The following is a 26,034-nucleotide window of genomic DNA, read 5'->3' as shown; positions in this document are numbered from 1 at the left end:
GTAACCAGGGACTGGCTTGGGGGCCGTTAAAAAAATCTTGCTCTGTGTCTACGATTTAGACTTTTTTTTTTTTTATTAATGACCCTTAAACATATAAAATCCCCCACTGTATTTTTGGTCTATCTGTCTAGTTTCCTGCTACTGTTTTATTCCTTAATTGTTTCCTCATCTTTAAAAAGAACTCTTTGTGTTTACTTTTCTTTACCTCTTAGAAAATGTCACCAAAGTTTGTTATGAATCACAGCAATGTGGCTTGAGAATTGGCCAACATAAAAATTCCAAATATAATCTAGCCCTGGATGATGCTGTTTGTGAATTATTCATACAATCTGATTAGGAACTTGAGAGCATTTGTAGTCAAATAACTTTTCTCCAAATGACGCACAGCACATCTGAGACAGATCACAGGGATCTCACTTGCCAGATGAGAAACCGAGGCCCAGGAATGCAGAGGGCTGAACCGACATTGAGCGAGAACTGTGGAATAAAACGTCAAAATGTTTCCACCAGGGCTTAAAACTAAGTAGTAAATCCCCGCCTACTCCCTCCCCTCCTCCTATTTCCTGTAGGATAAATTATTTTTAAGAGAAACATGCAGGTGAAAGGAAAACACGCTCTTTGAGGATATGTGGCGAACCCAGATGCTAACAGCATTCAAGCTCATATACAGCAATAACAGCAGAAACCAAATGTGAACTAAAGCTACTACCTAATCTGCTCTTCTTAATCTGGCATGCAAGGCCTTTTATGAGCCAGCCCCAGCCTGGTTTGCCAGCCTTGGCTTGCCCACTGAATTCTCTACTGGAAACTGAAACCCTAAGTAACATTCATACGAAATTTTCTCCAAACTCTCAGCATCTCCAGCACCCTTCTCTTCCTGCCTTACTTATCCTTCCATCTTTAACCTGAGCATCAATGCCACTAGGAGTGCTTCCCAGCCTTCCCCCCACCTCCTTGGAGTTAGATTCCCCTCCCCTGTGTTCCCAGAGTATCCTGTGCGTATTCCTGTCATAGTATCTCATACTATATTAACATTACTGGCTCCCTGTTGCCTTTTCCCACCACACTGGGAGCTCCTTACAGGAAAGACTATAGCTTGAGTGCTTGGCACACATTAGTTCTTCAATAAATGCGTGCTAAGGAAATCAGTATTGTCCAGTCTCCAAAGAAAAAGAACTCTTTGCTTGATTTCTTTTTCTTTTTCTAATAGATGAAATGAACTTTCCCCTTGCATGTAGTAAGGCTATGATATAGCAGACTTGTTCTATGGAATCAGTATGGCTTACCCAACTTAAAAAGTAATAGATTGGTGGACTTGAAAGGAGATTCAGAGGTCATTTATTTTTCACCCCTATCAGCCCCAGTGTGAATTTCCTAGAAGTTGGAACAGATTTTAGTAATTAAAGGCCACAAAATGTAGTAGTCAGCATTAGAGATAAGGACACGTTAACTTTAAATGGGCTCAAGTAGCATGTTTAAATAAGTTTGGTTTTCAGGAATCGAGAATGAAGCTTCCAAATTGTCACCCCTTCCTGCTGAGACATATGAGTACATAGTAAGTCATGTAATTCATAAGCCCGTGATTCATTTACTCTTCATTCATCAAACTGCTGAGTTTCATGAATGTGTTTGATGCCTGTTTAAGCTTCTTCCTTTTCTTGACAAGGAAGTTTGTTTTTAGGAGATAACTCATATACTAGAATCTAGAGACTTGCAGGGAAATTCCAAAGCAGTCAAGTCAGAGAGGCATGTAAGCTGGCCCCAAAGCCTTTTTTCCAGTACTGGTTGGTAATTGAGAAGGTTTGAGGGGAGTAACAGTCTGCAGATGAAATGGCCCACTGGTTAATTGACTGAATTTCCCAAGAGATCAATGAGCAACATCAGAACTTTGAAGATTTCCCCAATTCCCCATATGGTCTTGGTTGGCTTCAGATTTATGACATGAGGCTGAAATGTGTAAAAATGGCCCAAGGATTTTTAGAAAGAAAAACACTTAAGTCAAATAGTGGTCATTTTGAAAAGTAGTAAGAATGGATCAATTCAAATTGTAAATTGCATTATTGCCTATGTAAAAATCCATGTTAAACTTTTTATTTCCTCTTCTAATTTTTGTATTGTGGTAACATACACATAACATAAAATTGATCACCCCAACCGTTTTTAAATGTACAGTTCAGTTGTACTAAATACATTCATAATGTTGTGCAAACACCACCACCATTCATCTCTATAACTCCTTTTGATGCCAATCTTTTAATGTCCTGAAATGACCCTCTACAAGGAAGGGTTAAGGTATTTCTTTTTGTTTCTCTCTATGATAGAATTCAAGATTAAGAATGCTAAAATCAAATCTTCGAATGAGAGCATCAATCAGAAGTTTGTGTCAGATTACTAGCTGTGACTGAAAAAACCAAGTCAGAACAACAACAAAAAAACCCACCAGATATCATCATCTAGGAAAAGGCTGATACTTTAAAAATAACTGTGATGTTCAAAACTGACGTCTGACTTGACTAAGTCAGGTGCAGCAGCGATCAGACTCATGCTGGAGAGATATCTTAGTTTGCTCATGCTGCTATTACAAAATACCTGAGAGTAGACAATTTGTAGATAACAGAAATTTGTTTCTCACAGTTCTGGAGACTAGGAAGTCCAAGATCAGGCACCACAGGTTTGCTGTCTGATGAAGTCCTGGTGCCTTGAATGCTACATCCTTTGAGGACCAACACTGTTTATTCACGAGGCAGAAGGGATAGAAAGGAGAAAAGAGTCTAGCTAATTTCCTCTGGCCCTTTTATAAAGTTGTTAATCCCATTCATGAAGACAGAGCTCTCATGACCTAATTATCTCCTGAAGGTCTCACTTATTATTATCATTATTATTTTTTGAGATGGAGTCTTGTTCTGTCGCCAGGTTGGAGTGCAATGGCACCATCTTGGCTTACTGCAGCCTCCGCCCCCTGGGTTCAACTGATTCTCCTGCCTCAGCCTCCCGAGTAGCTGGGACTACAGGTGCACACCACCACACCTAACTAATTTTTGTATTTTTAGTAGAGATGGGGTTTCATCATGTTGGCAAGGATGGTCTCGATCTCTCGACCTCGTGATCCGCCCCTCTTGGCCTCCCAAAGTGCTGGGATTACAGGTGAGAGCCACCACACCAGGCTGGTTCCACTCCTTAATATTGTCACCTTAGGGCTTAAGTTCCAGGATAGGAATTTTGGAGGCAACACAAACATTCAACCATAGCAGGAGAGAAAGCGCTGTAGTTCATACCAGGCTGAAAGAAGGAAAATCAGTAGATTTTGATGAGTTCGAATTACAACTGGGGATCTCTAGAAACCTAATTCTTGAATTACTGCATTCCTGCTTCATAGTGCTCCAACATCTGCTTGAACACTTCCATATATACAAAACCCTTTACTTCCTCGGCTTGCCTATTATACAGATGACTCTGACTGTTAGAAGGTTTCTCCTTGTATTGGATCAATATTTATCTCTGTGTTTCTTCCAGCCATGCTTCCTTCCTTTTAGAGATATGTACAATAAGTGAAATCCTTTTATTCCACATAACTTGGTGAGTTTGGGTACGCATCTGTGGAGATTTCCATGACTGATGCTTTTCTCTAGGTGAAAGCTTCCTGGATCCTTCTACTTCTCCTCATATGATATAGCTTCTAATACCTCCACTTTCTTGATTGTTTTCCTCTGAAAACCCTTGTCACTCCATCCTTTAAATGTGTTAATTAGAATGATTGTACAGGCCTCTTCATGTTCAGATACTGAAAAATTTATAGTGGAATCACATTATTTTTTAAATGAACAGTGAACAAATTTTCTTTTATTTCATGAGCTCACTCCCTCATAGGCAACAAATGGGATTTTTTTGTGTGTGTTTATCACATCTAAGTGGCATGTTTGTCAGCATTTGTTTACTAGAAAATTCCATTCTCATTATTTTCAAATTCTTATGGACTCTTGAGCGAAAGATCTTGCCTTAGACCACATTTTAATCATGACATCAAGTGCGGCCATACAATTCAAGGACAAATAAATCCCAAATAAAAATAAGGAAAAGGGGGACTCTGTATATCGTTCATTCAAAAGCAAAATGAAACCACTTTTTTATGTGAGTGGAAGTGGAAGTTGACAGGAAATTCAGAGGAGGATTAGTGAACGGGGAAAAATGCTTATTGGTTTATTTTTTCACAGAGAAAGCCAGATTGTGTATGTCTGGACCTTGGGTGTATACACATACAGAATTAATCAAGAAGAGAATGTACAACTGCATCAGTATGTTATTTTTATGGTTATTTATTGAGCTTTATTTGTCTGTGCAATAGAGAAGAGTCCATAGGCTTCATGGAAAGGTTTGCATGATGTATACTGCAGCAGAAAACAGATGGTCATCTGATATTAATAACTGTGTTTAAACAAAGCTGAATTGCTATTAGTGATACCATCAATAATGATGTATGTATTTGGAAAGCATGGTAAAGGGACTTTCACCCCATTGAAATATTTTCTCTTTCAATGTTTGTGACTGTCTACACAACACTGAAAACATCTGCATGTAAACCAAACCTTTCAGCCCGTCATCTGCATGGCTGGGATATGCAATGCCAAACAACTAAGCACTGAGAAAGAAAACTGCAACTGGCTAAATTACTTAGAGCAATACAACCAGATCTGAATAATTATTCAAACCATTGGTTAGTATAGACACCTCACTGTATCTAGACACAAAATAGAAAATCTAATTCAAGTCATTCTGATCTGTTAAGATCTTACTTTGTTCCTGGTTGCTTGTAAGAATGCAGTTTGGATGCCTTAATGACACTGCTTGTCATCCAGCCTCATCTGCAACTTCTCTTCACTTTATAAATTCTACAATCCAATCATATGGGCTATGCGCCAATTTAAGAGCACTTGATGCTTTTTCATATTTTCAAGCATGTCTTGGCTCATTTGCATTCTACCTGATGTTTTTTTTTTTTTTTTTATTTTTCTGTCTGATAAACTTTGAATCTTCCCATCCATTTTTAAAACCACACTCAAATATAACTTCCTTTGGGGAAGTTTTTGCTGACTTCTCTATACTAAATTAGTTGTTTCTTCTGCTACACTCCAGTAGGGCACCTCCTGAAAGTTACCATCACACTTTGCATTGGGATCTTTAGTCTGCAGTTGTCTCTTATTGGACTATGAGTACAGTAGGAGGCATGCCTTTTCAATCTTTGACTCTTGTGTACCTAGAATACTAGCTCATAATCAGCATTCCACAGATTATATTTGAAGTAATTGCAATTTGAACTTCCTAATTGAGAAGATTTCTATCTAAACAATTTTGGGTTCTTGTTCAGCAATTCACTAGAGCTATACAAATGATAGCTAAAGGAATCAATCTCAATTCAATATTGATTGGATTGAATAAATTGACATAATGTGTTCAATCAACTTTAATTCATTGGCTGCATATTTTGCATTTCATGCCTTTTTTCAACTACATGGAAGACTATATTTTTACAGTATTTCAATTATTATTCACAAAATATACTTCAATATATTCATAGTTGTGATATGTGGCTTAAGAGGATGGCTGAACTCTGTAGGGATTTTCCAAATCTCCTAGAACGCATGATACTAAAAATACAGTTAATGTTAAATACCTAGTAACCTTCACAGAAGCTATGTTCATAGCATGAAAAGCTGTAAAAGGATTATAGAGCGTCGTATTCACCTATTCAATTCTAGGCGCTAAAGAATTTTCATCATGTCTTTTTTGCTTTATATTCAAATATTTGGTAAGAAAAAGACATTTCCCTTGTTATCATTGTATGTGTAATATTACCTTGAGAAATGCACATGATTTTATATCTGTAATATATATATATATTACATATTTATATGTATAGTTCGTCTATTGGGCGTGTATGTAGATAGACGTAGATATATATTTATACACATACATAAACATATAAATAAGCATTTATAGTGAGTGAAACAGAAACAAACAAAACCTAAAGGGAAAAACACTTCATTCCCCCAATCTCACCCACATGCCAAATACTTTTTACTTTTTCACCAAAATTATCAGTATAAAATGGACACTGTGGACGGAAGGGTAGTACAGGCATACTTTTACCAGGCTTAAGGGTATGAGATAATGAAACTAGCTCCTGGGATAAGCATATTTATTGGGTTTGTTATGTATCAAATGTAACAAAAGTAGAGGATCTGAAGAACACCCTGTGTGGTTCTTTTCACACCCTTTGATCACACAATTCCTCTTTAATTCAGATGCAGTAGAGCTTAAGTGGCTTCATTGATGTGTTAAGTGTGGAATGATTTTTGTATAAAATAAAAAAGGCTCCATTATGTGTCCAGAAAAGCCTGTGTGTGCTTGTTTATTGAGACAGGAAGTCGGTTTCCCACACAGAACAACAGTTCTGTGATGCTGAAGCATTGTGTCTGAAAGAAGAGTAAAGGAAACTTAATTTTCTACCTGGCAGAAATCGGCTTCTGGAGGAAGGGACAGACAATACGATTGGACTTCAGCTGAATGAGAGGGCTTGATTGATTTTCAGAAAATGTGCCATGTACAGGGAGGTTGCTCAGAATACTTTTGTTAGGAAAACACACTTTTCATAGTTGGAGCCTGTTTTTGTACCTGGCTTAAAGTGATTCCACCCAGTGAGTACTTGCCGCCCCTCTGAAGTCAGGTGTGGAGGGGAAATAAATGCTCTCCCAGAATTGTTGCCTCCTAGATATTGTCTCCAGGTGATTGTTTTGTTATATTTTTCCCTTAAGTAGACTGCTTTTTTTTTTTTTTTTTTTGGCCAGCATGGAGAATATGTCTGAGACTTTCCAAGGTGAAGCTTATAAATTTATCGATAGTTTAAATATTGAGGCATGAATATAGTTTCTATCTATTGGAAGTGAATCTTAACCTTGTAAATGCATGGAATAAACTCTATGTCGTGGTCACATGATAAAGAGAAATAAGTTGAGAAACCATATTTATTTCATACTCAAAAGGCCAGGCTTTATTCTCTATACCATGCTGCCTTAAGTTATTAATACACAAGGTAGCAAAATTCCAGCCATTCTTCCCATGGCTTATGAAATCTTATTGTCCATTCACCTGGTTATTGCCATTGTCATCTCCCTCTTCATCCTTATTATGAACTGTCTAGTGGTTTATGCTTCATAGCTGGGACGTGTTCATAGACAGTATATTACATTATTGCTCTACTCAGCAATTTTATAATCTGAAACAGACAACAGTGAAGTGGGCCTACATGAGAAGAATGTGCAGAGAATAGAACGAGTTCAGGGAATTTTTTTCATTGGTAACATTTACCTTACTAATATTTCAGAGTTAAGTGAATTTTCAGGGCGAAGACCTCACTAAAGAAGAGTTAGAGTGGTCTCACACCCAAGAAAACTTGCGTTAGGCTGTGGACACTGTGTGGAGGTGACAGGATTAGATTTGCTATTTGATTGAGGCTTGATGAGAGTGTGTGATCCAGGCATATTCACATCTGCTCAGCCAATTGCTTAATTCTTCCGCATAGAGTAAATCCTTTTCTGCCCACCTGTCCTTACTTTTTTCCGACTTACTATTAATGCAACTTCTACTTCACCTTCCCGTCATGCACGGGTGATTTTTTTTCCTTAAAATTGATGTCACAATATCCTTTTGATCATTATAAACTTGTTTATAAAAGAATTTCACAAAGAATTCTAGGGGATAAGTATTGAGGCAGGATGAGGAATATTTTTTGAGAAGATCCCAGACTAAGGGTCCACCACGAATTCTCTTCCCCTTGGCATGCAGAAGGAATTCTTCATTCTTGACTCCTTTATTAGCCTATCCTATTTTATCCCAACTCACAGTAGCATTGCCATAGCTGTTATCCTAGGTATTTAATGTTCCTTCTTCGTGCACGTCTCACATTCCTCTCATACATTTCTCATCAAGCTGTCTTTCACCCCCTCCATCTGTTTCTGTAATGCTTGGTATGTGACTGTTGCTGTGTAATAATAGGCCCTAAGTCATGTGACTTTAATTTGTAAGGTCAGACACCATTTTTCCTGCAGAGAATTTCTTTTTGTCCTAAAGCTAACACTTTTGCCTCATTATGATACTGTTTCTGATAACCAAAGATAAAAACCAAACTTTAAAAAATCTGTCTTCACCTGTGTTTATATCTAAAATATATATATATATGTATACTGGACCTTTATCACCAAAGTCAACAACCCAATGAAAAGTTGGTCACATCAGGAATCCATAGGCTGGATTCTGATCCTGGTATTGTAATTGACTTGTCACAACACCAGTCCAGTTGTTTTAGCTCTCTGATCTTCAATTTATTCATCAGAAAATTGTCCTTCCTCTCTCCCTTGCCTCCCTCCTCCTTCTTCCCATCTTTCCCTCCTTTCTTCCTTTCTTTCCTCTTTCTTTCATTCTCTTCTCTTTCTTTCCTTTCTCTCTTCCTTCCCTCCTTCTTTTTTGATGGAGTGCAGGAAACTCTACCCCCAAAATATGGCACCTTGGCATGCTGAGTATTTTAAGCTGAAGGAAACAGAGAAAACTGCAGAAGCAGAAAGGTCTTTCTGACCTCTCTGAAGACCCTCATGTAACAGGTGTCCTGCTCTACATTCAGAAAGAAGGAATGTTCCACAGAAAGGCTAAGAAGAATCTAAAGAATCAGCCCTTGCTAACTGTCCTCCAGTTTAGCTTTAAGTCACACCCCGTTTTCGTCCAATCATGCCTCTACATTCATCATCAAACCTAAGCATGAAAATACAGTTTCCCCTTCATTTTTGTGTCTTCATTTTTGAATACTCCTGTGTCACATAAAACATGGATTAAATACATTTGTTATGCTTTTCCGTTGTTAATCTGTCTTTGGTTATAAGGGTATCAGCCATTAACCTTGTAATGGGTACAGCAAGATGTTTCTTTCTCTGCTCTATACTTTCTTTTTTTCTTTCTTCCCTTTCTTTCTCTTCCTTTATCCTCTCCTTTCTTCCTTCCTCCTCTTTTCCAACGTTTCTTCCTTTTCCTTTCTTCCCTTTAATTCACATTTACTAAACATCTCCTTCTCAAGGAGAGAACAACAAAAAAATACAAATTTTGTCAATTAAAAAGAAATTAATTATTTTAAATGAGACATTAAAATAACAACACAAGGCCATTGTAGTTAAATGAACAAATAAAAAGGAATAAAATTTGTATGCATTTGTAGCACTATATAAAACTATAATATTATTATTGTGGTAGAATGAAATTCCTGGAGAGACCAGATGATGTAGAGATTAAAAACTTGGGCTTTGAAATTATTAGAGAAACCTGAGTTTCAATTCTACTAGCTGAGTGACCACGAGCACATTACTTAAAGTTTCCAAGTCTAAGTTTCCTCAGCTGTGAAGCACAGCGTATTAATAAAAGTACATAACTCAAAGCGCTGTTGCAAACATTGAATGAGATTTTACATGTAAAATGCTAAGCACAAATGCCTAACATATAATAAATGCTAAATAATGATAGCTATTATTATTCTTATTGTTAGTAAGGCAGAGTAACTTGCACTGTTGTCATTTTTGTTATGTAAAATAATAATAGTAATCTCAGAGGAAGCAAAGGTTGTTGGGGGTTGAGGGAATCAGGACTTCTCCTGAGGACTGTCAATTTCCTCTAGAGAAAGGAATTCATGGAAGGAGAGATGAGACTCTGAGGTAGAGGCAGGACAGGGTAGTGGTTAAGACTTGTAGTTGTAAGCCTTGTACATGTTGATTGCTAACCTCTTCCTATCACCTTTTGAAGATCCTTTTATCAGTACTTTACTGAGTGTGTCCAGTATTACCTCTTAGTGTCCCTTGGCCAGAGCTTCCTCTTAGAAAAATCAGCTGATGGCTTGAAAGTTTCACTCTGTTTCCTTTATCTGTCAAAATCTTATTTATTCTGCATGGCCCAGTTTAAATATCAACTTTTCATGCAGCCTTTCTGGGCTGCCCTAAAATGCCATTCAGAACACCTACTATGTGTTTCCACTGCACTCTTAGCAATCAGTGAAGCACAACGGTGTTGAGAGAGTGGGCAAACCTCTCTGTGCAATAACAATAATAATCTGTCTCTTATATTAGGCTGTGAACTCTTTGAGGGGAGGAACTACACTGCATTCAGCTTTGGATCCTGTATCCCAGTCACTTGTACCTCCTACATTTTAAAATTAGACAAATGAAATTGCATTGTTCACATGAAATTGAATCCTATGAGGAAAAAAGTAATGGGTGTGATTTTCTATCTCTTTTAGGTCTGGTCAGAGCTGAGCTGGGAGTACACAACCAAGGAAAGGGCTCAAGTGCTCTGACTTCCAGCTCAAATCTCGATCTTTATTATAAGCTCCCTCTGGATCCCAGAGGCCCTCCATTTGAGTAGGTGGCCCTGGGTCCCTCAAAACTGAAGTTCAAGATAACCCACTTGCAATATTTGGATGAGTGCCTTGATGACATAGACTCTAGAGATCATGAGGCAATAAGAATATTTCACTTAGCTTATGTTTTGCCATGTGCTTATCAGGACATTCAGACGCTGGAGTTAGAAAAGAGTGTGGGACCTGTATTTGGCTAAACGCAATGAAGAAATTCCTTGGCTAAAAAGGAAAACAATTTTTCTTTTCTTAAAAATTTAAGTTGATGTAAAAAAAGAAATCTTTGCAGTGAAAGATAGAGTTTCATTTTCCTTTTCTGTCTGTCCTGGGAGCCTTATCTGATTTTAATCATTATTGGCCAGATATGATTTGAAACAGCTGAAGCTAAAATTCCCTGGAAAAAAAATTAGAAATCTCCAACTATTGCAGCTATCTGCCCACTCTACTTCCCTCCTCCAACGTAGCATGGGCTATCAAGTGTAAATGTTGAGGGTTATGAATTTTACCTTTAAAATACTTTAATGCCCTGCAGAGTTTTCTCAGCAATTTTCAAGTCTTGTTAGCCATAATACATCCAGTTCTTGATTATCCACAAAAAAGGGAAATGAATAGTGGCACAGATAATCCAAAACAGAAAAACAATCAAAACGTTTCTTATATTTTACTTTGGAATGCTTTGTATGGCTTTTGGGGGGTTGAGGTTTTCCTTCCAAGTGATGTTCTGCTCAGAAAAAAGTTAAAATGAGTTTGCATTCCCTAAGCCCACACTGGGGATGTGGCCCAGCCGCATGCTGGGTGGCAGGGAGAAGGCAGCCCGAAATCTAAGGGGAAAGAATTCCACTGATAATCTAAAAGTGGAAAATGCTCCTATGAATAATTAAGGGCTGACCAGAATGTAATTCAGTTTTATAAATTTGTGTGGCCATTCTTTTGGTCCACATTAAAAAAAAAAAAAAAGAAAAGAAAAGAAACTAGTTATCCTCTTCAGAAGAGTTAAAACTGGTATCAAAGAGAACTTTGGTATCAAAAACAAATGACCTCAGGGTTCTTGACTTCTCACAGCCCAATGGCACGGACACTGGCACTATGTGAAGGAGTCAGGATCTGCTGCTGGGGCCAAGGGGTCTCAATGCTCCAGCTCCACCCTACAACCTTCTTCAGCTGAACATGTATAGATTCATATAATGCCAGACTATGTTCTACTGTTCCATCTACCACGGTAGTTACAATTATCATTCATATTTTACAGATGAGAAAAGAAAGGTTCATACAGGTTCATTATGAATTTAAGTTCACAAAGCTAGTCACTGTGAGAAGCTAACTTTGCGCTCAAGACTATCTCACTCAGTTTGGATAACTAAATTGAGGGTCAGAAGTTGTGCTCGCTTCAGCAGCACATATACTAAAATTGGAACGATACAGAGAAGATTAGCATGGAAGATTATCAAATAGTAATTGTATATAGCTATAATCAGATCATATTTATTTGTGAATTTCTCTCCTTTTTTTTTTTTTTCCAGGCTTTAATATATGTAAGTCTCCTACAATAGAATAGGCTCCTTGAAGGCAAGCTAGGACATTTTTGCTTTCCATGTTTTCACCTGTTTTTATTTTTCTTTTATTTCTAATTCTAAATAGCGTCTAATATTGTTTCTAAGTAGAATAAATGTTCAGAATTTATGTCATGAAGGGATTTTTAACTTATATGTAAGTCTCATCATTACTCCCTGTGGGAATTTTGCCCGAGGAGGAAAACGACTGTGCTAAAACTGACATTGTCACGTACTGTGCTCACTATCTGGATAGCTAGATCATTCATACAACAAACCTCAGCGACACATAGCTCACCCATGTAACAAACCTGTACATGTATCCCTGACACTGAAATAAAGGTTGAAAAAATTAATAAAACCATTTATTATTTTTTTTTAAAAGAAGATTAGCATGGACCCTGCACAAGGATGACACGCAAATTCGTTAAGCGTTCCATATTAAAAAAAAATAAAGAGTCAGAAGTTAAGGGGTATCAAGCTTTTCGTTATTTGAATATTTTTCTAGTTTCCCCTCATTGTTCTTAGAAAGTAAATTCAATTAAACAAATATTTATGAGCTCCACTAAGCTGTTCATATGTATATATGTATAATATATACGTGTGTGTATGTGTGTGTATATATATCTCTATATCATGATATTGTGTTGCAAGAAAAAAATCTTATAATATTTAGATATAATCTCTGCCCTCAGGAGTTTTCTGTTTAAAATAGAAACCAGATTAATAGAACACAACAGAACAGAACAGAACAGAATAGAATGAGAAACCACAGGACTATAAAGTAAGGCAGAATGTGTCAGGTAGATATAAGAAATGGCAGGGCAGGGTCAAATCACATCAGGATGGGAACAAAAACCAAAAGATTTCAGAAATGCTAATGAATGAATGAATGCAAGTCAGTGGGTGATTTCAGTGTGCTGCGTATGATGTGAGTAAGGAACCAAGTACATACTGCTATTGAGATGGGCCTTAACAACTAGATACCATTTTGTTGAGAGCTCTGATGTGGATGGGATGGAATTCCAAGTGGCAGGAATACTTCTAGCAGGTAAAGTTAAGAGCACACCAGATATGTTCAGAGAACCTCAAGTTGATCTGAAAAGAGAATCTGCTGAAGGAGAAAAAAGTGTTAGCAAAAATGAGCACAGTAAAAACAAAAATGCAAAATCGCATCATAGTCTTGTCATAAAAAATCAGAGTTGGGGACAGAAATGAGATAGATAAGAGAAGAGAGAAGGAAACCATTTTTAAAAACCCTAATGTTTTTACATGTCTTAGAAAATTTAAATGCTCCTACCTAGTAATCTGGTATAAAACAATGGGCACATTTTTCAATAATTTTAGTGCTGGAAGGAAGGGAAAAGAATAGGTAACAAAAACAAACTTATTAGACCAAGGCCACCCTATTGCTCCACTGGATCCCTAAAAACTCAGGGGTCCCAACTCCTTCCCCAGTGATTGGCTGCTAGATAGGTCAGCTTTGCGGTATGACGTTAGCACCAAGGCCAAGCTTCTGGGAAGCCTTAGAGTAGCTTCTGGGAAGAAAGTAGGGATTCCAGGATGTTTACAAAATATAACTCAAGGATTATGTGTCTTCAATTAGTTCTGGAAGTTTCCACACTCATCTTAGCTAAATCACATTCCTTTTCCCTTGCAGACTTTCTTGTCTGTCCTTGATTTCTTCTTTGACATCTCCTCTTCCCCCATTATCTTTTACTCTATCAAACCTGACTTTACCCCCTGTATAAAAATGCAGAAGTCATAGTGGTTTACCCCTACGCACCCTTACCATTTGCTGAGTCTCTGTCTCCTTAAGTCTCTGGAGCCTTAGATATCTCTAGGCCCCAGTCTTGCTCCAATGAGCAATTTCACATCACTAGGGACATGACCTTTATGAAATTGGCCACGGTACTCTGGGTTCTCAACATACAATTCTATTTCTCTTCCATAGTGCATGCTGTGGGGCACCACTTTTTTGAGGACCAAGGCATTCCAGCTGTCAGGAATATTGGCTGCTAACCCCACACAGCTGAGCCTTCCATGAAAACTGCTCTCTGCCAAAGAGAACTTCCTAGTGCAAGGTCATGTCTACTCTCCAGAGGTAGTTCTTAAATAATGTCTGTCTAGACCCTTTGCCACAGTGTTAGACAATGTTATGAACAGCTATCAGAGTTCCAGAGTGCCACAGGGGATCTGGGTAGCCCTCTCTTGTGGATGCACCACTGTCCAGCTTCCCACTTTGCCCAGCCCTGCTTCCTTCACTCTCTCACGAGTATCTTTCCTAAGAGCACTCCTGATAACTCGCTGCATGCAAATCTCCACCTCAGAGTCAATTTCCCAGAGAACAGTCTTGTCACCCTCTATTTATTGTGGCTTTTATGTTGTTGCTGTAGTAACCTGTCTTGTAATGAAAAAAAAAAAAAAAAAACTGCAGTCTTTGAAGGGGTCAGAGATCAAGATTTTGGTAGCCTCTGTACAACAGAATTTATTGAGCCAGGCCTATCGCCTAGTCCAGCCATTTTCATACCTCTTGACCTTGAGTTAAGTAATGTATCATTCCTATGTACTGAATTCCTTTGGTTCAGATGGATAATAACTTATATGATGGAGTGATGGGGGATAAAAATGAACAGGTCGCTAAACATCCCTAAAAGACCATTATGTACTGTGAAAATACTTAAATTCTGTCATGAAGTCTCCAAAATCTTAGTCCCCATAGACTGAGATTCTACAGAGTCCACTTCCTTGGAGTTTTGAAAATACCCTTTGCTTCACTTTCTGTGGATTATGCAACCACAGAATTCCTCTGGGGACTCAGCCACACCCCAAATCTTAGCCTACATCACTGTGTTTGACACAGATTCATAAGAATTTGGCAAGCAGTTCACCTACATTTTTTTTATCAAATTGAATACAAATGTTGCCTAAGTTGGATGAAAGTTCGGTCAAGAGAAGGAGGCCCAGGCCAATGGACTGCGAAATAATGACATTCGAAACCCAAATGAGCTTGGCTTGGCTTTAAGATTAGGAGGAAAGCTTTGAACCACAGCATATAATATAAGCCCTGGTTTGACTCAAAACACGTTTTACTTTTTTTGGTGTTTCAGAAATGCACTGACCTTGCACTCTGCAGAATACTGTGCTCATTCCAAACGCTAAGGTCATTCCTAGGAAACTTCAGGCGCCTGTAGGGTCAGAGTAGAGTGGAAAAGCTGGTTCTTATCACCTGTTCCTTTAATTCCCTCTAGAACACAGCAAACCTCGACAAGATGGGGTAGGGTAGTAACATTTGAAAAAGACTGGAAGAACTACTGATTGAGGCTCCTGTGAAGAACCCAATCAGCAGTGGGCTTTGTGTTGTGGCTCTGATTGAATTCTCCCTCTTTATAGAGAAGGTATTGACGTCCTGGTTCCTGGATTAGTGGCTGTGAATAACTTATGCAGCACTGGATATAATTATAAAACAGAGAAAATTAGATTTTCCTGCTCACATAAAAATTTTTCTATCACAACTTCTTAAAGAATTATCCTTTTAATTTAAATTTGTATTAAGTTCAGGGTACACATGCAGGTTTGTTATATTGGTAAACTTGTGTCATGGGAGTTTGTTTACAGATTATTTCATAATTCAGGTAGTAAGCATTGTACCCAATTGTTATTTTGTTCTACCCCACTCCCCCCTCCCACCTTCCCCACTCAAGCGGGCCCCAATGTCTGCTGTTCTCTTCTTTGTGTTCATGAGTTTTCATCAAGAATTTAGCTGTCAGTTATAAGTGAGAACATGCAGTATTTGGTTTTCTGTTCCTGTGTTAGTTTTCTAGGGAATAATAGCCTCCGGCTCCATCCATGTTCCTGCAAAAGTTGTGATCTTGTTCTTAAATAATTATCCTTTTTTTTCTCCTTTTTCCCCTTCTCCTTTTCCTCTACCTCTCCTTCCTCCTAATCTTCTTCTTTTTTCCTCCCTCCTCCTCCTCTTCTCCCCACCCGCCTTCTTCCTCTTTTTTTCTCCCTAAGAAACTTCACACTCTCCAGTTTTCAGCCCTCATCTGCTACTCCTCCAAAATCCCCCACTACACCAGCACCCCACCCCAGGCAGACTTTCCCAAGCGGCCTCATTCTCTCTCCACCCCTACCCCACACAATCACCTTCACCCCAAACCCCTCCACACTGCTGCACCCCCCATCACCACAAGGACTCCTCTCTTATAGGTCTCGTCTCCTAAGGCCCTAGCTGCCTAGATAAACCAATATGTTAATACATATGGGAAAATCCATGATAAAACCAGTATTAATATGTAATATGTTGAAGTGTTGGCTTTGTCATTCACAGGCCACGTAACATTGGGCAAGCCATTTAGACTTTTTAAACTTCCATTTCTTCACCTCTAAGATACAGCTAAGAAAGACTCAACATACAGGGTCTCAGCTTACCTTTAACTTCCACTAAAAACATCTCTTGATCTTCCAAAATAAGATTAAATGCCCCTCCTCTATGTTCCTCTGTCATTCTCTCAATTCACTTATCATAAAGTTTGTCCCTTGCATCCTAATTCCCGGTATACTTCCTGCTTCTTACTAGGGTCTCCTGAGGGCAAGACGTATGGTCGATCCCCCTGGAAGTCCAGTGGCTAACACAACGTCTAGCACGTAGCTGGTACTCAAAATAAGGGCATTAAATGAGTGGGCCACCTCTGGAAGCATTTATAAAGAGTGGAAATTGTTTTTCCCAGATGGCATATTTATATTGGAACAGTGTCCTTTTTAGATCATGCCTTTGCTGGAGAAGAGACCATAATGGAAATATCAGGTGCAGGAAGATGTTTTGGTGTCACTCAAATAGCTCCATGTGGGTGGCCTCTTGCTCTCTCCAAACATCCAGCTGGCTCTGGGCCCATGCACCTGAAGGGAGATATCTGAGACTCGAAACACTTCCTGCTTCATTTCAGTGACACCAGTTTGGCTCAGTTTTCACCTCCAAGCTGGGATCAAATGTTCCCCAAGTGCAGAGAGTTAAGGAGAGATGTCTCTCTCTCCCTTGACCTCCTCCCTTATTCCCATCTTATGCTTTTCATAAAACTTTATTAAACTAGACTCCCAGAGAGAAGCCCTGTCCTTTGGTTAGGCCAGCAGCCTCCCCATCTGTGGGCTCTGGCACTTCTCTAAAAAGCTCAAAATAGGGATAGAAAGTTCTGATGAGGTGCTTGAGCATTTACATTATGGGGAGAAGAGATAAAGAGGGAACACGGCGGGTGTGGAATGTGTGAGACTCCATGTTCACAGGGAAAAGTTATGTGTAGAAAACCTGCCACTGCTAATGAACCCAGTAAGAGGACAGGAAGGAAAGGGATTATTTCTGTTATGCCTTTTGGGAGACAAGTTTCCATGTATCTTACATTTTTACATCTGGCAGGTGCTGACAGTCCTTGTGCTGGGCTCTCTTTTTAAGGATGTTTCCATAGTGGAAACATACATGGAAAAATGGAGCTGGGCTGGAGCATAGGGAAGGTGCACTTAGGGTTCATTATACAAGATTTGGGTTTTCTATACTCAGGGCTTCTCTCTCACAAGCCACCCCACAATGTGTTCAGGTATCATCTGGTTATTTTCACATTGTTCTGTGGGAATCGGGGCTTGGAGAGTCAAAATGAATATGCTGATACTCATATTGCTTGCTGTGCTGTGAGTAAAGTCCTTTGTCTCAGGCCCAGGAATCTTGTGTCTTCTGCCAGCATCCATGAATCTGTCAGTCTATCTTGTGAGCTTAAACGTAGTATGAAGTTTCAGGCCCTTCACAGTTTTTGACCAAACTCTGTTCTTTCTGCCTAAAGGCAGCATATGAAAGAGTTCTGCCTTTATAGATTTATGCGAGCCCTGACTCCTATGAGAAAAGGGGAAGAGAGAAGAGAGAGAAAGAGCACATATTTATTGAATGTCCTCTGTTTGCCAAACCATGTTGGGCTGAGCTGAGATTCTCATACATTATCTCATTTAATCCTCATAACACCCTAGGAGTAGATATCATCCTACCCTTTTCACAGATGAGGGCATGAAAGGGTCCCAATAAAGTGAAGTGACTTGCCAAGATCACTCACAGAATGTGGGGTTTAAATCTAAGCCCATCTCTTAAGAGAGCTACTGGTCTTTCTGTTATATCATTCTAGGAAGTCTTTTTTTTCTGTGTATTGAATAAATGGCCAATCCAAGAACAAGAGAGATGCTAGCAAGTCTAAAATCATTTCCCTAACCGCTCTGTTATTTGTTCTATGATTTTTCCCAGCTCCATCCCTGACATAATCCTCAGCTTAATGAGCACTATTTTTATTTTTGTAGTCTTTTGCCTTTCCTTTTCTAGGACCCCAGCCTCCAGCCAATGTTACTCCTTTTGCTTAGCCTTGGACTTCTTGACTCCTGCTATTGCTCTGGGATTTTTTATTTTTTATTTTCGTCTACTCAGAAAGAGAGATGTGAAGCCCTTTCTCTGATATCACCATAGAATGAATAACACTGTCCAAACTTACAGTTTTAAAGAATCTTGTTTGGCTTTCAGATGTGACTGGAGTGACTTGCACCCAGATGCCTAGACTCACCATCTGCTCAAAGATTGCTCAGAAAGTCCTCCCATGCATTCCCTTGCTGCATACCAGCCCACTCTGCCTGCAGCTGCTGTCTGCAGGACTTCATATCTGCCCCACACTGTTTAAAAGCTGTGCTTCAAGAAATCGCAAGAACATTTGCCTGCACCTACTACACTGCCTAAATGTGGCATAAGTTGACCTTGCTTTCTGAGAAATGGGGCAAGAAATGCTTTGTGTGTGTGTGTTGTGTCTGTTTGTGTTTTAGTTAAGAGAGAAAAGCATTAGGCAGATGGAATGTACATGTGAGGATGAGGAGACAGAGAAGAAGTAGCCCTTTCCATCAAGATAGAGGGTTTTCTGGGGTGCTGGGTCTTGAGTTCACTCCTGATTCTTCTTTCTTAGGCACTGTACCACCAGCCTACTGAGGTTGTGTGGGCGCTTTCATGGGGGTTGTATTTCACTAATGAAAATAAATTTGGTGCACAATCTGAATGTTTATGTTTCTTTATAGAATAGACTTAGTTTAGCAATAATCTAATAATACTGATGTAACTCTGATTCTCTAGGGTAAAAATGAAAAAATTTGCTACCCCATTTTTCATTCCTGCAACATCTTCCAAGTACTCACAACAAGAACGAACCAATAGCAACACTTACTGCACTGCCTAGACTCAGTGTAAGCAAATTTTGAAATAAAAAGAAAAGCATGATGGGACATTTTTATGGTTTGAACATTTATCTCCTCTAAAAGTCATGTTGAAATTTATTCTCCAGTGTAGTAGTATTGAAAGGTGGGGCCCTTAAGAGGTGATTGCGTCTTAAGGGTTCTACCCTTATGAATGAATTAATCTATTCATGAATTAATGGGTTATTGGTGTTAGATATAGTGAACCCAAAGTTTCTCTTCAAAGAATCAGTACGTCGGTATGTTCAGCTCTCTTATTCTTTAATTCTCTATTTTAAAGTTTTACTTCCTTGTAGTTTCAGTAAACAACATTTTCCACCAGTTCTAATCAGAGCTCACATCTGTTCCCTCAGTCCCCTGCCCCATCCTGACTCATCCCAGCCACCTGCTCTAGTCACCTGCTCTGGTCACCTGCATTGACCCCTGCTTACCTGCTCTGACCTGCCTGAAACTGTCCTTCCAGCCAAATTAGCCACCACACCAGTTGGGCTCGTACCCCTGCTCCCCTTAAAGTAGCCAACTGGAATTATACTAGACTGTGCAGTCTCACCCTAGCCAGCAGGGGAATGACACAGCAGTAGGGGTGACTTCCGTCAAGCATAAGTACCTCTTCCCCTCCTGGTCCAGGTGTGCACTTGTCATGTTCCATCTGTGAGCTGCAGCCTTCTGTAGAAGTAAATTGCTTTGCTGAGGAAATTTATATTCGAGTGCTACTTCTTTTGCAGCATTAAAATTCTACTTGTAACAGTGGATTAATGGATGAATGGGTTATCATGAGAGTGGGATTGGTGGCTTTACAAAAGAAGAAGAGAGGCCTGAGCTAGCACACTCAGCCCCCTTGCCATGTAATGTCCAGCACCACCTCAGGACTCTGCAGGGTCACCTCCAGGAAGAAGGTCCTCACTAGATGTGGTCCCCTGACCTTGGATTTAGCCTCCAGAGCTGTAAGAAATAAATTTCTTTTCTTTATAAATTGCCCAGTTTTAAGTTTTCTGTTACAAGCAACAGAAAATGGACTAAGATACACATAGATCATTCTTTATGCGGTGCATAACCAATTTGTAGAGAAAGACAATGATTCATGTAAAGGAAATAACCTACATCAGATGGCAGGTGAAAAGGTACATGTGAGCAGGACAAAGTGCTGCAGAAGTTGTGAAAAAGGTATCATTAGTCTCCTAGTTACCAAGACTCTAAATTGTGAAGTTATCTTCAAACCCCAAACTTAAATCACTCTCACGCAGGCTCCTTCCAAATGCCTCTTGCAGCCTCCTCTTTCTCTGTTCCGTGCCTAATGGCATCACCTTACTTTAAGTCTTTATCAATTTATATTTAAATTGTTAAAACTTTTTACCTGTCTCCTTGCCGCTGGCCACTCCCCACTTCAACTCATGTGGAGCACAAATTAAACTTCCAAAAGCACCACTTTGATCCTTTTCCTTACCTATTCAAACACTTTCCTGGATGCTAATTTCCAGCTGAAATAAAGTCAAAACTTGAGGATTGGCATGAAGAAAGGATCCAGGCTTAAGCTGATCTGGGCTTAGTCCTAGGATGGTAACAGTGGGAAAAAAGAGGGAAAAAATGAGCAAGTCCAACAAGACTTGACAGTTGGAATACAGGAGCTGAGAGAAGGTAGCATTACCAAGAATTATGGCTTGAACCTAGGGGACTGGAAGATGAGCAAAAGGCAAAAATAGAGAAGTGCACATTTAGATGTGTGGAGGTGAAAAGACTCAGGGCTTTCCCAATATCACCTACTGAGTATGGACTTAGAGGGACATACAAAGGGCACCATAAATGCTTGTTGAACAAATAAACAAAAGAATGAATGAATAACACTTCTATTTGCATAATGTCCATTGTTTCATTTTATCTTTAGAACAACCTTAGTTGGAGGTTCTTATTATTATCACAATTTTACTGATGTCTTAACCAAGACTCAGAGAGGTTATGTAATTCTCCCAATATCCCCCAGTAAATGAGAGGCAGTGCTGAGATGTGGCAGCCCATCCAGCACGCTGCCCTCTGGAAGCATCTAATTGTGCAGCATCTGGAGAAATGGAGCTGTGGGACACATTTGCCAAAGGTGTTTGTTTCTCATCAAAGCTGGGGGAGACAGAGGAACATTGCAGAGGACAAAAAAGTGGACATTCTGGACCTCAGTTTTAGAGATAGAGGAACCAGAACACTTGAAGGCAACAGAAGAGAAGATCTAATAGAAGAAGAATCATGGAACAAAGAGAGAAAGGAGATGTGTCAGTAAACATGTGATTAACAACATGAAAAGCTACAGAAATAGTCTCAACGAGAACAGTGAGGCAGTCTGGTTTGAATGGAGGAAAAAGCCTAGACCACAGCAGATAGCCGGTGTTATAATCATCCTTCTGTTTGAAGCTTGAGCACAGAGGGGAGAAAAAATAACAACTTTTTTTCACTTATTGCAAGGGACATGGTGGACACTCCTACAATAAAAGACAGGTTAGCAAGATAAAAGCTTAACAAATTTATTTTAAAAGTTTTATGTGACTCAGGAGGCTTTAGAAGTAAAAAACCCAAAGACTCAGGGAAAGCTGTATTTTTATGGTAAGTCTGGTGAAAGAAGTGCAAAGAAATGTGATTGGACTACATGAAGGCACAGGGCCTAAGGGTGATAAACGGTGTGGGGCGGGAGCGTGTCGCTCAGCAAGACGTATTTGTTCAGACTCTTCTTGGCCTCTCTGTGTAGCATTTCTTTCCTCCAGGTATAGGGCAGGTCATCTCTCACATGAGGGGCTTCTGATCTACCTGCAGGAAAGGTAAAACAGAGAATTCCTTTATGTTTGGCTCTCACACAGAAATGTGGGGGAAAGTCAGTGACCTTGCTTCCTAGGTCCTCTCAATCTTCTTCAGCTCAAAGGGCTTTGGGATAATGTTTTCTGAGCCCCAACAAGCAAGCTGCCTAAATGACTTGAAATTTATTATTTGTATTTATCACATGGCGATAAAATCCATTTGGCAAGATTAAATGTGATAATGCTGTCATATAGCACATAGCATCTGACGGTTATAAAGCAACAGCCTGAACACTCAATGCATACCATTTCATTTAATCCATACAACTCTGTTGAGTGAGTTTTGTTGGAGTCAGCTTGTTTGCAGATGAGGAGACACAGGTTCAGAGAGTTTAAGTAATTTACCTAAGGTCACACAGCTTGTGAGTGGCAGGGCTGGAATTTAAACCCAACCATTCTGCTCCCAGAAGCTGTGTTCTTCATCATCATGCTATACCAAATTATGTTGAACAAATTATCCATAAATATTATTGCCTTCCTCTCAAGAACATGTGAGCTATATTAGGCTTTTAAAACTAGGAAGATCATAAATATTTAAACCAGAGGTGAACAAACAATAGCCCATAGTCAAAATCTGGCCTACCACCTGTTTTTTTGTATGACCTGCAAGCTAAGAATGGTTTTCACAATTTTTAATGATCTAGAAAAAATTAAAAATAATATTTTGAGACATATGAAACTTATAGTGAAATTCAAATTTTATTGTCCATAAAGTTTTATTGAAACACGAACATTCATATTTTACATATTATTTAGGCCATTTTTGCCCCATAAGAGCAAAATTGAATACTTGAAATGGAACTACAAAGTCTAAAATATTTAATATCTGGACCTTTACAGAAAAACTTTGCCAACCTCCTGATATAATTGCCAACCTCCTGATATAACCAAAAACTTTCTTTGGCTAATAAAAGAGGAGCGATTTAAGGGCTTGAATTTCTCAGGAAATTCTTCATCCCTCCTCGTGCCCCATCCTCTCATATTCTCCATGGGCTGCACACGCACCTGCACTTCATCAGTGAATGGTCATGGTCATGGGGAGGAAAGAAATCCTGAGAGCATAGTTTGTTGTATTTCTTGGGTGGAGAAAGAAGGCGGAAGGAGGCTTGCTGGGTAGGGTGAAGGTGAGGCTTTCTTCTCAGTCCTGAATTACAGCCAGATGAGTTTATCCCTGTTTCATCTCCAGAATTATAACTTTTAACGAGCATGAAAGTGCGGGAGCTCAGCAGTCAGTGAGGGAGACACAATGGCCAAGTCACATCACAGGTGTCTTCTCTCTGGGGCTGGTCTGTGATCAGCAATGCAACCAGTTCAGCCCCCTTCCCGGTGTCTATTTACTTTCTCAGGTTTATGGTGACAAATTCACTGGGAAATGGCAAAGCCTCTGTGGGGTTGTGGGGGAGTTTGGACAGAGCCAGGAGCCAGTTGCCAGTCACTTGGGTTCTGTGTGGAGCTTTGTCACCGACCCTCCAGCGTGTTGGTGGCAAGTCAATTGCTCTCTTTCTGCCTTACTTAGCATAATTAACTGAAGTAAGATAGTTTACCACAGTCAGTGTGTTCAGGCATCCAGCCTATAAGATAATAAGCAAGCAATAGAATGACAACAGCAAGTATGTGTGTGCTTGTTTGTTTTTAAAAAACTTTTCTAAAATTGTGGCAAAATACACATAAAATTTACCGTTTTGACCATCTTTAAGTGTACAGGTCTGCAGCACTAAGTATATTCACAGTGTTGTGAAATCATCCATCTCCAAGGCCATTTCATCTTGCAAAACTGAAACTCCATACAGATTAAACATTCCCAATCACCTTCTCCTTCCAGTCTCCGGAACCATCTTTCTGCTTTCTGTCTCTGTGAATTTGACTACTTTAGCTACCTCATATAAATGGAATCATACAGTATTTGTCATTTTGTGACTGGCTCATACCGCTTAGTATGTCATTGACATTCATCCATGTTGTAACATGTATCAGAATTTCCCTCTTTTGTCTTTCCAAGATGGAGTCTCCCTCTACTGCCCTGGCTGGAGTGCAGTGGCACAATCTCAGCTCAGTGCAACCTCTATGTCCCAGGGCCAAGTGATTCTCCTGCTTCAGCCTACCGAGTAGCTGGGATTACAGGCACCTGCTACCACCTCCAGTTAATTTTTGTATTTTTAGTAGAGACAGGTTTTCACCATGTTGGCCAGGCTGGTCTCGAACTCCTGACCTCAACTGATCACTCACCTTGGGCTCCAAAAGTGCTGGGATTATAGGAATAAGCCACCTCGCCCAGCCGAAATTCCTTCTTTTGAAAGGTTGAATAATATTCCATTACAAATATATGCCACATTTTGTTTATCAATTCATCCATCGATGGACACATGAGTTGTTTCCACTTGTATGCTGTTGTGAATAATGCTGCTATGAACATGTGTATGAATATGGGTAGATGAACACTTGCTTTCAATTCTTTTGGGTGTATGTCCAGGAGTAGAATTGTTTTATCATGTGGTAATTCTATTTTTAATTTTTTGAGGCAGCTTCGTGCTGTTTTCTGTAGTGTTTTCTATGTAACTTATAAGACCAGGAGGAGTGGGAGCCCAGATAGGTAGATAGGCGCCAATCCTAGACTTTGAGCTTTATTATGGATATAATCAGAAGACTTTGCTAGTTTATCCCTTGGACCAGTCCTAAGTACCTATAATGGTTTGTTGAATTGATTTTAATCTAGTACAACAGTGACTGGTTTCTTTCCTTCTTAGACTTTGGCTTCTCCTGTTCTTTCTTTTTGTTTTCTGTTTTTGTTTTTACCACTTCTTTCCAATCTGACATTAGTGGCTTTCCTTTTATTTTATTTTTACTAGAGATACATCTCAGATACAGAAGAACATAAATAACACTGGGCCATGAATTTAGACAAAAACAAAACAACAGAAAGTGAAATCATCCAAGAAAATAATGAAGCAACCTACATAGGTTAGGCTCAGTTGCGCTTCCAAATGTGTTTTAAATTAAGTCATCTCAACCGTGACTACAAGTTCAAAATATTCAAAGCAACCTTATTGGAATTGGAACAAGGCATATTTGGTTTCCTCTGAAGGATTTTTAAAAAGTGTAGTTAATAGCAGAGCTCTGAAATGTAAAAATACAGGAAAAGAAAGCCCATATGCAAATTGCTCTCCTAGTAAATGGCATTAAAACCCGCCATCTTTCAGAAGTTGTGATGGCTTGGTAAAATCTCACTTATACAAAAATGCTTATGTAGCAACTGCATTTGTGTGAGTAAGGCCGATCAAGTGGAAGTGAGCAGAGGAAGAATTTGGAGCAATCTAAACAAATATTCAGAGTCCATAGACTCAGATAGGTTTTGCCTTTATTTTACACACAACAAATACAGGCAAACTGGTTGCCTAGTTCTCTAAGAGGACAAAATAGAAGCAGTAATTTCCAAGCATGCAAAAAGAGAGTGGGCTAAAATCAGGCACAAGAGTTAAATCTGAAAAACAAAAAACAAAAACAACAAAACGATTGAATTTATAAGGAGGAGATAGTAAAAACAGGAATGTATGCAAACCCTAAAAAGAAAACGCTGTCACAGCATAAAGAGTATCCTTGAATTATTTGATCAAGAAATCGAGGCCTTCCCATCTCAATAGCCTCCAGTGCATCTCTACAGGGAGGCATAGAATCCAAATTGATGCTCATAATGATTTCTTCCAATAGTATGGTTATACCTTAAACAATTGGGCCACAAAGCAGTAAAAATGAACTATACTGGAAAATTGACATCTGCAGAGACAGCTGGATCTTATGATGCCATGATGCCAGTTAAATGAGGTATAAGGTCACATCATCTAATCTTAGCAAAATTTTCATTTGTTTGTTTTTTTGAGACGGAGTCTTGCTCTATCACCCAGGCTGGAGTGCAGTGGCACGATCTTGGCTCACTGCAACCTCCGTTTCC

The 26,034-nt window shown here is 39.2% G+C and overlaps 1 long non-coding RNA gene, 1 other non-coding gene and 1 pseudogene across 2 annotated transcripts in view; all 3 read left to right on the top strand.

The window, feature by feature from the left end:
• LOC119470341 overlaps positions 1-19,061 on the top strand; it is a 33,460-nt gene extending 14,399 nt beyond the window's left edge. Inside the window, exon 2 of the long non-coding RNA XR_005199233.1 lies at positions 18,542-19,061. This is a non-coding gene — a long non-coding RNA (uncharacterized LOC119470341). The remainder of the gene's footprint in view (positions 1-18,541) is intronic.
• Positions 11,820-11,927, top strand: LOC119470370. The gene has a single exon (XR_005199262.1). It is a non-coding gene; the product is annotated as a U6 spliceosomal RNA (small nuclear RNA).
• LOC119470369 lies at positions 12,346-12,437 on the top strand (annotated as a pseudogene).
• Positions 19,062-26,034: the final 6,973 nt, after the last annotated feature.

This window comes from Cebus imitator, unplaced genomic scaffold, assembly GCF_001604975.1.
Source record: "Cebus imitator isolate Cc_AM_T3 unplaced genomic scaffold, Cebus_imitator-1.0 Scaffold28, whole genome shotgun sequence".
Classification (NCBI taxonomy): domain Eukaryota; kingdom Metazoa; phylum Chordata; class Mammalia; order Primates; family Cebidae; genus Cebus; species Cebus imitator.
This window is presented reverse-complemented; position numbering and strand designations above follow the sequence as displayed.